A 13,120-nucleotide genomic window follows, 5' to 3' on the forward strand; every position below is an offset into this window, starting at 1 on the left:
TTATTTTACTTATTTAATAATTATAAAATTGTCATTTTAGTACCGATCTATAAAAATATAATATAAATCTCATTTCATTTTTAATAATATGATTAGTTATTATATAATTTATTTCAGTTTTATATTAATTGATCATTTAAAAGATAATTAACGGGTTGAAGTACTAATGACTATAAATATGTAGTACAAGTTTTTATTTTTGAAACAATATACAAGTACAAGAGTTGGTATTTCGGTTAAGTTAAAGAAATAAAAGCGCGTAACTTTACCGATTAGACATTATCTCCTCATCACGCCCACAACATCAAACTGATACAGTTTCACAGATAAGAACAATAAAAGGTAAAACAAAACAAAACAAACCCATGAACTTCATGACTTTGACCTTTCTTATCGCCTTCGGGTTGTTCCACCGTCACTGGTTTAAGGTTAAATTCTGTCATCAACTGCCAAATTATCTTTTCCTCTTTCACACATTCCCGTTTTCTTTTACTTTCTCTATCGCTATTTATTGCATTGTAAAAAAAAAATCAATATCTTTTCCTTCAAGTCAAAGAAAGGAAAAAAATAAACGTAATTGAAAAAAAAAACTGCCAGAAAAGGGAAAAATCTTAAGTAGAGTCAAATATATTAGGGTTTCAAATTTCTTGTGTTGCTGCAACACGATGGTATCAGAATCGTTACCACCGCTATCATCGTTTTCTGGAGGTGTAAATAGCTTCACTGTGTATTGGTTTGAAACGAGTTTCCATTCCGTTCTAAGTTTTCTCTCGTGGTGATTCTTCTGAGCCCATGATCATGATTCCTTGTACGAACCTTCGATTACGGGCTAATTCTGCTTCTGGATACGACGAAGTTGTGATCGGAGACGGTGGAGAGGAAGAGAATAATTCTTCTTCTTCTCGGAGTTGGGTTGAGGAGTTCAGCTGTAATGAGGTGATTGCTGGCCGTGGTATGGTGTTGTCAGAGGAGGCTCGCCGTGCTATAGCTGCGGAGAGGGTTCCTCTTGTGTCTTTGGCTGATGTTGTCGGTGGTGGTGGTGGTGGTGGTGGGGATACTCATTCGAGGTTTGATTTTCAGAGGATTGCGAAGTTTGTTGAACAGATTCTTCCTTTTTCCCTCTTGTTGGTGGTTGTTTTGATTCGCCAGCATTTGCAAGGTATGAGTTTCTTGTATTATATTGTCTTTAAATTCTCTTGCATATTGGTTTGGATTGAAGTATTTAATGTGTAGTACTTTTATGCTAATATGTGCTTGCTTGACTTCAATCATCATATTGGACTTTTGTCATTCAGGCTTGCTTGACATTGATAGTTTTTGCTTTCATATAGATTGCCTTTTGGAGTGATGGAAACTGTTGAATTTGTATTAACTAACACGTGTGCTATCCATTTTGTTTGAAATAGTTTTTGGTTTTGCTGCCTTTTTACGTGTTTTCTGTTGATTCTGATCGAAATAATGCATGTATGAGTTCTGTGGTTTTCAATAGTATGATGAAAAGGGTTGATCATAAGAAAATATCACAGCAGAATGATTTTCTGTAACTATGTTGGGTTGTGCTCGTTTTTTTTATACTATTTCTCCTAGTTAGAGTTGGAGGAGCCTCTCCTTTGTAAGGGAATTTGATTGGATTTGTCCCGAACTAGAAATGCAATGATGAGATTTTAGAGTTGATTGAGTACTATGTCAATGGCTTGTGTTTCTTTAATGATCCTTATCGGATGATATCTAAGCTTTACATAATGAACAAGACTATATTGGGTGCTAGCATGCTATATATCTTCCCTGTGAGTTTGGGTGTATCTTTTCTTCTTCTTTGGTAACTATCTTCCCTGTGAGTTTGAGTGTATCTTTTCTTCTTCTTTGCTAACTAAATAACATGGTTTGGTTTTTAACCGTAATTTGTATTGAATTAATTTCTTAATTGATTCTAGGATCTAAGGGCACAGTGAATTACTTCTCATATAATTTAATTAGTTTCAGTTTCTTCTGAATTTATTCTTTGGCCTTTTTTCCAATTTTTTCTGATCAAAAAATTGCCAGTAGTTAGTGTGTTATGTTAGTGGGGAAGTTGTGATATTTGTGTATGAAAACTCGCAGGTTTCTTTGTCACAATCAGTGTATCAGCTGTAATGTTCAAGTCAAATGATATTGTTAAGAAACAGACTGCTCTAAAGGTACTATGCCCGTAATTTTGCAAGTCATTTAGAATTTTTATTTCCAAATGAAGCATCTACTTCATAAAAAGACGACAAAAAAATTAGAGAGACTCAATTCAAGTTCTGTTTTGCAGGGAGATCAGAAAGTCCCTATTCTTCTTGGTGTTGCTTTTTCTTTCATGCTGTATGTGACATGCATTTACTGGTGGTATCGGCATGATGATATTTTATTTCCACTAGCCTTGTTTCCACCAAAAGCAACACCACCTTTCTGGCATGCAATATTCATCATTTTGGTTAATGGTATGGATTCATTGTATATATGCAGTTATTATATTGTTATCATTTGTTTGCACTATGCACTAGACCATTTGTTTGCTTTATCAGACTTAGTGACATAAATCTATGTAACTAGTTTCTGATTGATATAGAAAGCAATCTGCTTAACAAATAAGTTTGATTAATAATGATGGGAGATAAGCTTTCCTTTTTGTTTTAATTTCATAATTTATCTCTATTTTGAAAGATTTGTATCATTTAAAGTATATCATGGGTATGGATGGAGAACCGTAAGACTGGTCTTTTGTATTTAATCAGCTGGATAGGACCAAAATTGAGTATAACTTTTTTTTAAATATTCTGTTGCAAAAAAGGTCTTTTGTCTGTCCTTAATATTGGCGTTTTGTGGCATACAATTATTCTGATTCTGTTGTGGGGGGGAAAAACTGATTGGTAACCATGATCACAATATTCATTGGCTTTCAGACATATTGGTGCGGCAAGCGACAATGGCTTTCAAGTGTTTGTTGCTGCTTTACTACAAAAATGGAAGATGCCATAACTTCCGTCGACAGGTTAGGAGTATTTTCCTTGCTTTTCAAATCAAGTTGTAGTTTTCGAGTATAATTTCCTGCTGCAGCCATCTGAAAGTGTTTTAAACTGTTTTAAGGCTCAAATGTTAACTTTGGTTGAGTACACACTGCTGCTGTATCGTGCTTTCTTGCCAACACCAGTTTGGTACCGATTTTTCCTTAACAAGGACTTTGGAAGTCTTTTCTCATCACTGATCACAGGATTGTATCTAACATTCAAGCTTACATCTGCAGTTGAGAAGGTAAGCTTCTTTAAAATTGGCTTTCCTACTTATGCTGCATATAAAGATCTTTGTGCATGACTAATGACCCTAAGTTATTCCATTTTTCTTTAACCTTTTATATGTTTATTAGGTCCAATGCTTCATTCGTGCTTTAAAAGCGTTGTCAAGAAAGGAAGTTCATTATGGGCTTTATGCCACAACAGAACAGGTAATTATTCTGAAAATGATTGAATCTGGTTCTGAAAAATTACAATTATAATTACTCTTCTCGACCCTTTGTTTTCGATGCCGTTTTGTTGCTTGGACATTGTAGCTTTCTTATATTTATTAATGCTTGCAAAATCTAAAAAAATATCTAAAATTGGATATGCAAATTTGAGATGCATAAGGTAAGGGACCTGTCTCCCTCCTTTAAACCTTTTTTTCTTTTTAAAATTAAATAAAGGAATTCTGTATTTAATTGGAGTTCATAAGAGTAGATAAATGAATGCATGTCTTCAATTATAGTGAAAAAAGATGTAGAATATGTTTGCATTCACTACAGAATACAGTACCTCATGACACCCTTTTCATCTTGTTGTTTAATTAGTAACTGTATGCTATAATAGTCATTTTTATCGATGGTGTGGGGACTGTCCTTGAAAAAAAACTACGATGCTATATTCATTTGTCCTCATCTTTTTTTCAGAATGTATTTCATACTTTTTTAACTGCTTTAACTTATCAAGGAACAAGGCAACATAAGGTTTTTTAAAACTCTTTTGTGAGTGCTATTATTTATCTAGTTAGTTTTGCTTCCAATCTTCATTTTATTCATTGGTTTGATGAGCTTATTTTATTTATGCACACGAACATTGTATGTTGCCCTTGTTTGTAACTTTTGATTAAGCTTTTTGAGGTCTTTTGATCCTGTCTCCAAATTTGGAGGGAATTCTGTCAACTTAGCTTATTTGCGCTTAGTTATGTTTGAGTAAAGCTAAAAATTTCAAGGATAATTTATTGCTTTATTTATTTTTAATATGCAAATGTTAGCTGTTAAATAGTGGTTATTTTTTAGGTTTTGAACTCTGGATCTCCTGGTTAGAACTTAGTCTATGTCCATGATCTCACCAACCGAGCTGCCGACATCGGATAAATCTTGCATTTACATTGCTTTGCACTTAGTTGTTGGATTGTGGTGTGGGTTTCTTATATTTTCTAAGTGATTGGTTAATGAACAACTTTGTAAAATGTATATACCAGTATTTGTATAATCGAAAACTTTTTTTTCACTAGCCCATATCTAAATGCAGGTAAGTGCTGCTGGTGATCTTTGTGCTATATGCCAAGAGAAGATGCATGATCCTATCCTGTTGTGCTGCAAACACATGTTCTGCGAGGAGTGTGTATCCGAATGGTCAGTTCATTTTTTTTTTGTGTTTAAACCCTTTAAATTGCAAACTTACTGCTTATTTAGGACAAATAAACTATAAGTTAAAGTAAAAGAGGATTATTCGGTGTGGAAGCTACCAGTCTAGAGTATATCCCATAAGTTGCCTCTATTAATTATCATAACTGTCGTATATATGCTTGTTTAAACTCTATTGATCTGGGGTGATTGATTACATCGCGTTACACCTTAAAATTAGCGTATCTTTGCTAGATCTTTCAGTGGTCTATTGTACTTTTTTACGAAACAAATTCAGAATATGGAAATGGTTTACATAATTTATGATAACTTGTTCATCAGACTTGGGTTCTGCTCTTGATAGTTTTCGATTTCTTTCCATATGCTTTTCATTATTGTTTAAATGCTGTGTTGTTAAGTTTGGCTTAATTGTATGGAACATGAGAATAAGGTCTTGGGGAGAGATATTCATGGCCCTATCTGCACTAAAATAGTTATAGAAGAAAATGTATCATTAATGAAAATGGAATTTTTCTACAAAGTGCACTCTGATTTGTACCTAATGAGTAATGATCAGAAGATGTGATTTCCCCAAACTTTAGAACTGTGATTCTGAGGCATGTTTTGTTTTCACCAATCCTCCTTATATTATAGAACATTATTTCAGATCTGTTCAAAATTATCTTTTCATCACATGTCTTTACCAATTCATTTTCCAGGTTTGAGAGAGAATGGACTTGCCCGTTATGCAGGACGTTGGTAAAACCTGCTGATCTGCGGACCTTCGGAGATGGATCAACAAGTTTGTTTTTTCAGCTGTTTTGATCTTGCTTGGCTTGAATCATACTTTTAAGCTAAAATCAGCCTACCAAATGTCATGTTAGTGCTTTGGTTTTGTAATTATTTTCCATGAATGGACTCCATGGAATTGATATTGAAGAAAATAATTTAAAAAAAAACATTTATGGCAATTAAAATTTATATTTTTAAATTTTCTTCTACCTTTTTATTTTCTCTCAACAAAACTGTAGGGATATTTTGTTTTTCTTTTCCAGTCAGACATTTTGGACATGATTGTTCATAAAAGTCATTCACCTCTTGCCTTGTAAGAATTGACTGCCATCAATCTAAACATGAATGCACCATAAGAAAGGAAAGAGGAGAATGTAAAGATGATTAAGCAAAAATAGTAGTCAAACTCATGATTAACCTGAAAATAAAATGTAAAGATGATTAAGCAAAAATAGTACTCAAACTGATGATTAACCTGAAAATAAAATGTAAAGAGAATCAGCACAAGATTAAACTTTTGAATATTGATATCTTTATGTGGTCCATTTGGTGGTCTGGCTGCTGTTCCCCACTGTGTCTATCCTTTCCTCCTTTCCCCCATTTCATCACTCAAACTTTTGACCCCTGCCCACCAAAAGTGCCACATTCATCTTTGCATGTATGACTTTAGTCATCACCTTTTTTGGTGGGAGTTCTTCCCCCCTCTCCTCTCTCTCATATGTCCATTTCTTTTTTTCCTTCCTTGCTTCACTTGTCCTATAGCTAGTTTTACTTTTGCCCTATTTTATCTAAGGGTAATGGTTAAGAGATAAATATAAAAAAATATTCTTGGAAATTATATATTGAATTTATTAAAAATTTATAATTAATAATTTTATTGATTTTTTCAATATAAATTTTTTATTTGTGAATTTCTTAACATGTGTACTTGAGGCGCAAGTTAGGATTACCTTTTACGTAATTGGATATTAATATCTGCGATACATCTTTTATTAATATGCAATAAGGACTTTATATAGCACCTACATCTTTTAGTTTTACACTCAAAGATGGACATATAGTATTAATTAAGTGTTGTGATTAATAGAAAAAAAAAGGAGAGGGAGTACCTTTTTAGATGGACATATTAAGGAAGGAAGGGTTATGAACTCAATCTAATTTTTTAAACTGTTATGAAAGTTTGTGTTGGATCTTTTATTAAAAACTACAAAATTTGAAATCTGCTAGAAAATAATGAGAGTCTATTGTATTATTATTTTTTCCCATCTTTTGTTAATATGAATCTATTTGAGTTTAAATCAAAATCAAAGCTCTCAAAGTTTCATTTCCCTTTAAGCTTCGATTCCGGTTTAATTTTTAATAATAAAAAGATTAGGTGAGATGAACTACAAAATTCACTGGAATGCAATTATGATTATAGATTAATGATGATTATAGATTAATAAATGCAATTATGTTTACGGACATGTTGTTTCAGTTTTTTTTATAAATAATTTTTATAGTGTTAAGTATTTTATTTTAAAATAATTTATTTTTTTCCGTAAAAGTTTCAATCGAAAATTTGATTTGAATAGTTGTTTAAAATATTATTTAAGTATTTTGTTATTTTATTGATTTTTTTTGGATAATAAAATTTTAAAACATCATCTAATTTTGAAGCTATTTTAAATAATATTTTATAAAAATTATTATGAAATATTTTTTTTTAAATTACGATTTAAATTATATTTTAATATTCAATAATATATGTTTATGTTATAGGAGATAAAAATTAATTTTTCAATTCATAAAAAAAGATTTTTTAAAAAATAGTATTTTAAAAATTATTTTTAAAAATACAATTTCTTTTTAATTTGTTTTAAAGTTAAACAAACAAACTCATACTTAGTAAATAAAACATAATAAAATGGCATTAAATCAAAAAAAATATATATTTTTTTCTTATATATTATTGTCGCATAAGAGAATAGTTGTTTAGTTGTGGAACAAGATTGGTGATCTAAGATTTTAGGATCAATGATGTTGATTTCTAGTACGGTGATGCGAAGTGTATTTGTAGGATTAATATTTTAATGTCGAATCAATTCAGAGTTTAATATGAATATAGTAGAGATCATAAAAGTGTACATTGAATCTCACGTGTGTTAACTTTATATATTTGATAATTTAGTTTATATATTTGATAATTTAGTTGGACTTACCCCTAATTTAACCTTTGCATTAGGCATATGGCCGTTAGAATTTAAGATTTCGTAAGATCCTTAAATATTTTTGTTGATTTGCTGAAATTTCTTTTAGAACTACAATTAATAGAGAAGATCAAAAAGAAATGAAAGTAAAATATAATGAACACTATTGATATTTTGTCAATATAATTTGGTCAATGACGCATACCTTTATGACTATAAAGCAAATACAGTTTTTCTGATTTATGTTTAATAATTAGGGTTCTTTAGGATTACATTGTTACAAACAATATATATAAAATATATATAATAATATGACTCATTTTATAATACTCATGAAATCCCACATGCATCAGTTACCTACCCATAATAATCTTTATATTCAACAATCTCCACATTGGTAAATATCAAACTCCCATAAAGATTTCCTGCAAGACGAACATATTTTGGAAACTAGAAAGGTACATTTCATGTTTAACACTCAGAAACATGTAACAAGTCCAAGCAATGCCTGAACTTGTCAGTGATGACTGCCTTGGTCAATATATTAACTGCATTCTCTAAAATATGAACTCTTTCAAATAATATTTGTCAAGATCCAAGTAACTTTTTGATCTTGTGAAACCTCACATCAACATATTTGGTTCTGGCATGATACATTTGATTGTTTTCTAAATAAATGATACTATAACTATCACATTACAACCGAACTCCACCTAGCTTAACATCTAATTCTCCCACAAGTCCTATAAGTCATTAGACTTCTTTGGCAGTTTCAGCTCCTGCCATGCATTTTGTTTGAGTTGACGGCATGTCTATTATGGGTTGAACAAATGATTTCGAATAAATAGATTCTTCTACTAAAGTAAAGACACGCCTTGTTGCAGACCATCTATCATCCACATCACTAGCATACTCTGAGTCAACATGTCATACAACTAAATGATAACTTTATTCACTACAAAATATGATACCATAACTCGATATGCCCTTAAAGTATATGAAAATCCACTTGACTACTTCACAATGACGTTTTCCTAGTTTGGACATAAACTTAATAAATTTGACTTACAACTTGTGTCATATCTGGTCTAGTGCGGACCATATCATACATTAAACAACCAATATCACTAGCATAAGGAACCTTTGATATATACTCAGTTTCTGCATATGTATTTAGAAATTGATCTAATGAGAACTTAAAGTCATAGCCTTCGAATTACTCATTTCAAACTTGTTTAGTACCTTTTCAACATAGTTTTTCTGAGAGATCCATAATTTTCTAGCATTCTTATTCTTGTGAACTTCCATACCAGAAATCTTCTTAGAAACACTTAAGTCTTTTCTGTCATACTCCTTTACAAACATGATTTTTAGCACATTTACATAATGTAAATGATTAGTAATAGTCTTCATATCATTAACATATAATAACCCAAACATAAAAGAGAAATCATCAAGGATTCTAACATAAACACAACAATCATATACTCTCACCTTTTGTATCCAACCTAAAGCATGTACGAATCAAAATGCTTGTACAATTGCTTTGGAGATTGTTGTAAACCATACAAATACCTCTTCAATTTACAAACTAGTCTTCCATGTTTAGTGTCACCGAACCCCTCTGGTTGTTCCATGTAATTTTGCTCATCTAGATTACCATGAAGAAATGTTGTATTCACATTCATCCGCTCTAAATGCATGTTCTGGTTGGCTACCAAGGCTAACACAGATACTGATAGAAGTATGTCTGACAACCAAAGAGAAAATCTCATAATAGTCAATTCCCTTCTATTGTGAGTACTTGTTTGCTACGAGATGAGCCTTGTACTTTTCCCCTTCTTTTTTACATCACTGATGGTTTTCTCTTGAACACCCACTTACAACCGATGATTATTTCTCCCATAAGAAGTTGAACAAGCTCCTATGTTTGATTTTCATTCAAGGACTTCATCTCTTGCACCATTTCACACATCCATTAATCTTTCTCCTGGATAGCTATACCCTCTGAAAATGTGGAAAGGTCTCCAGAACTAGTAAGAAGTGCATATGCTGCAAAGTCTTCATACCCATAACCAAATCCAAAGTTACCTAACCTGAATGTAGTATACTATTTCCGACGCAACTTCATGTGGTAAGAACAATCAGAATCAAGAATCCACGCATTTGTGCACTTGTTGGATAAACACACAGTACATATGCTTCACTTCTAGAATCATCGATTTGAACCACAATTGCAAAACTAGATGAACCATGCTTTCTATTTGGAGAATGCCTCTTCCAATGCCCAATCTGTTTGCAAGTATTACACTCAGTTGTTTTTCGATTCTTGGATTTTTACCTCTTATTTCCATAACCTCAATTACCATTATTCCACCCACGATCTTGTCCCCGTTTCATATACAAACCATCGCCTTGAGTTTTTGCTATACACCTTGTCTCCTTTGAGAATGAGACAAAAGTGTAGCAGAATCATATCAAGGCTTATAGTATTTTTCTCATAGGTAAGAGTAGTCACAAAATGATCATAAGAACCTAGTAACGAGCATATTAAGATAATTGTCTTATCTTCGTCATCAATCTTCACCCCAAGCCCCACTAGATCGGCCATTATATTGTTGAAGACATTGACATGTTGCAAATTAAATTCTTCCTGCGTATTTAGACTGTTGTTTACCGTGAAAATTTGTAAATAACCGCCTATCTTCCAAATCAAGGATACTTTGGTTACTCACAGGATCGATCAGATTGATCCTAGGACATGTGCTATTGTTTAAAATTGTATTTGGAAAATGATGAACATTTCGACAGTATTCATGTATGAAGATTGTTTGTTTAAAACGTTTTCAAAGGGATAAATTGCAGAATGTAAAAGAAAGTATAATAAAGGTGCTTGATAAATGATTTGCAATGAAAGATAAATTCTGGAAAAAAAAATAAATAAACTTTGATTGATATGTAGAAAATGGTGTTATCAAACGTACATTCTCAATGATACTCGTTTCTCAACACGCTAGATACTTTGAGTAATTCTGAGTATTTGTACAACAATTGAACACCCCGAAATCCTAACACTAAGGCCTCTATATATACTAAATCTAAATAACCGCTATCAACGACTTTTTTCCCAGGCAATGAGACGTCGCACTCGACATGTCTTCAATTCATGATAACGTTCCACACGTCTTTTCTTTAAAACTGGATAAGAACGAAATACAGTTATCCCTCTTTCATTCAAATTCAAACATGTATCGAACGCAACCTTCTATCGAAATACCATTATGAACTTAGAAGCATTTCTAAGTCTCACAGCAATTCCCTCTTACACAAGGTAAACTCGACTGGCTTTCTCATACCATATTATTTATGTCGAAGTCCAAAAAATCTTCAAAGGTATTCTCTATTCTTCGCTTATTGACTTCAGCTTAACGTCAAAACTTCCAGCTAACAAATTGCCCCAAAAAAATGTCTTTTTCGACATAACAAAGAAAATGGCATTTTTTGACAATCCAATTCAATGTCATAAATTGTTCATCTGCTATGACGTCACAACCATGATGACAACTTTTGCAAAAGGTCTCCTCAAAACCCACGTGAGGATCTCTAGGTAATCATCACACCTCCTAGCCCCTATAGAGATCGTGGCTAGCCTTTAACTGCCACCGTTCATCATGGCCATTCCAACTGACACGCGTCCTACTTTCTTTTCACCCATTAATGCTTAACAAAAACTGCTTCTACTTCAGCAACTTATAAATAGTTATATTCACCACTTTTCCAACTTTTCCTATTCTGAACTTCCTTAAAAAGAATTTCTTCCACTCTTCATCTTCCTCAAACCAAAAAAAAACCCATTTTACTTCTTTCAATCTTTCTACAACAATGGCGTCATCCGCAAAAGCTACCAAGGAATCAACCAAGAACACAAAAGATTCTAAGAAATATCAAGGTCTTCCTCTTGCTAACAAGATTTTAGGCCAAAACATTATGAGTAATCAACAATATGTTCCTGAGCCTCTTACTGAAGAACAGAGAAGGATTTTCCAATCACAGGTATTGATCCCTATTTCTATCTCTGGAAAAACTCATGTAATGTTAGGACCATTATCAAATCCAAATGTTGATCATAATAAGCTCAAGGAATTTTTCCCAACCTACCATTGGTACAAACCCATAGCACGCGCTAAAAAACCTAAGGTTAATGATGAAACCCATATTGAGGAGAACCCTAACCCAGATAATCAGGGCAACCCTTCGACCGACGGACCCATTAATCTAACATATATGAATAGTGGTTTTAGGGTCTTTCGATCCTGCCCTTTATTTAGGGATCCCTCTGATTATTTAGGTTGGTTGGAGAAGATAGAGAAGAAAAAATCCCAAGTTTGGAAAGAAATGGGTATTTTTGACTTAATACAATTGTCGAAAGTAGGACCTGACTATTGCCAAACTATGTTAGTTTCTTCCCTATACTTTTGGGATAGTACTCACCATACTTTTCACCTCCCATGTGGAATGATGACGTCTACACTTTTCGACATAGCTGCCATCACAAAGCCTCTGACCTTGCACTTCGTCTCGAACCTGTTCTGGATCAAAGTCCTTACCAGGACCCTCCAAGTGCATTTCATTCTTTTTGGCTTCTATAACCATGTATTTAACTTCAGCCTCTAAGGCCACTTTTAATTTGTTTTCGGCTATATAAGCCGAAATCCTTTCTAATGTCTTTGGATCAGACATCATCATCGAATTCACTTCCCTAACCCGTTGGTTGGATACCTGCCGTACCTCCTTAGCCCAAGCCCGCTTCGCCTAAAACTTTTCTATCCCATTGAAACCCATGGGTTGGGTGTAGATAGAGGGAGCAAAATGCATTGTCTGCAGATGTGAAGTCGAACCCTGCGGGATTGCTAGGTGCTATGTGAGCCAGGTTCTTCTCGAAGTTGCTTTTGCCCACATGATTAACTTCGGCCATGAAATAGCTCTAGTCCACTTCTATGTTTTCCATGATCCCATCGTTTCTCCAGACAGTGATCCTTTAGTGCATTAAAGAAGGGACCACACTTATGCCATAAATCCACTCCCGACCTAGCAACAAATTATAATTGGCCTTTGATGCTATCACCGTAAACATTGTTGGCCTTGTTATTGTGCCAACTATGAGGTCTATTTATATTACCCCCATTGTTGTTCCAACTTTCTCTTCATAGTTTGACATAACCATGTTATGGGGCCTTGTATCAGTGTCATCTTTCCCAATCCTTTTCAGCATGTAGTGCGGCATCAGGTTAACTTCTGCTCCATCATCGACAAGAATCTTATTTAATCCCACATTTCCTACTTTACCTCTGATAAACAAAGGCTTCATATGAATTTTTATTGATTCATCCGACCTTTCGAAAAAAGGAATTTTGTTCTTTTACACAACCATTGTTCATTATATAATAACAAACAGGCGTGTGTCTAGCCATCTCCATTTTAGTCAAATCTTCTGGCT

At 33.2% G+C, this 13,120-nt stretch overlaps 1 pseudogene; it reads left to right on the forward strand.

Moving 5' to 3' along the window:
* The first annotated feature begins 283 nt into the window (after positions 1 to 283).
* On the forward strand, positions 284 to 5,633 carry LOC127080894 (uncharacterized; annotated as a pseudogene).
* The last annotated feature ends 7,487 nt before the right edge of the window (positions 5,634 to 13,120 follow it).

The sequence above is a fragment of the Lathyrus oleraceus genome, chromosome 5, assembly GCF_024323335.1.
Source record: "Lathyrus oleraceus cultivar Zhongwan6 chromosome 5, CAAS_Psat_ZW6_1.0, whole genome shotgun sequence".
Classification (NCBI taxonomy): Eukaryota; Viridiplantae; Streptophyta; class Magnoliopsida; order Fabales; family Fabaceae; genus Lathyrus; species Lathyrus oleraceus.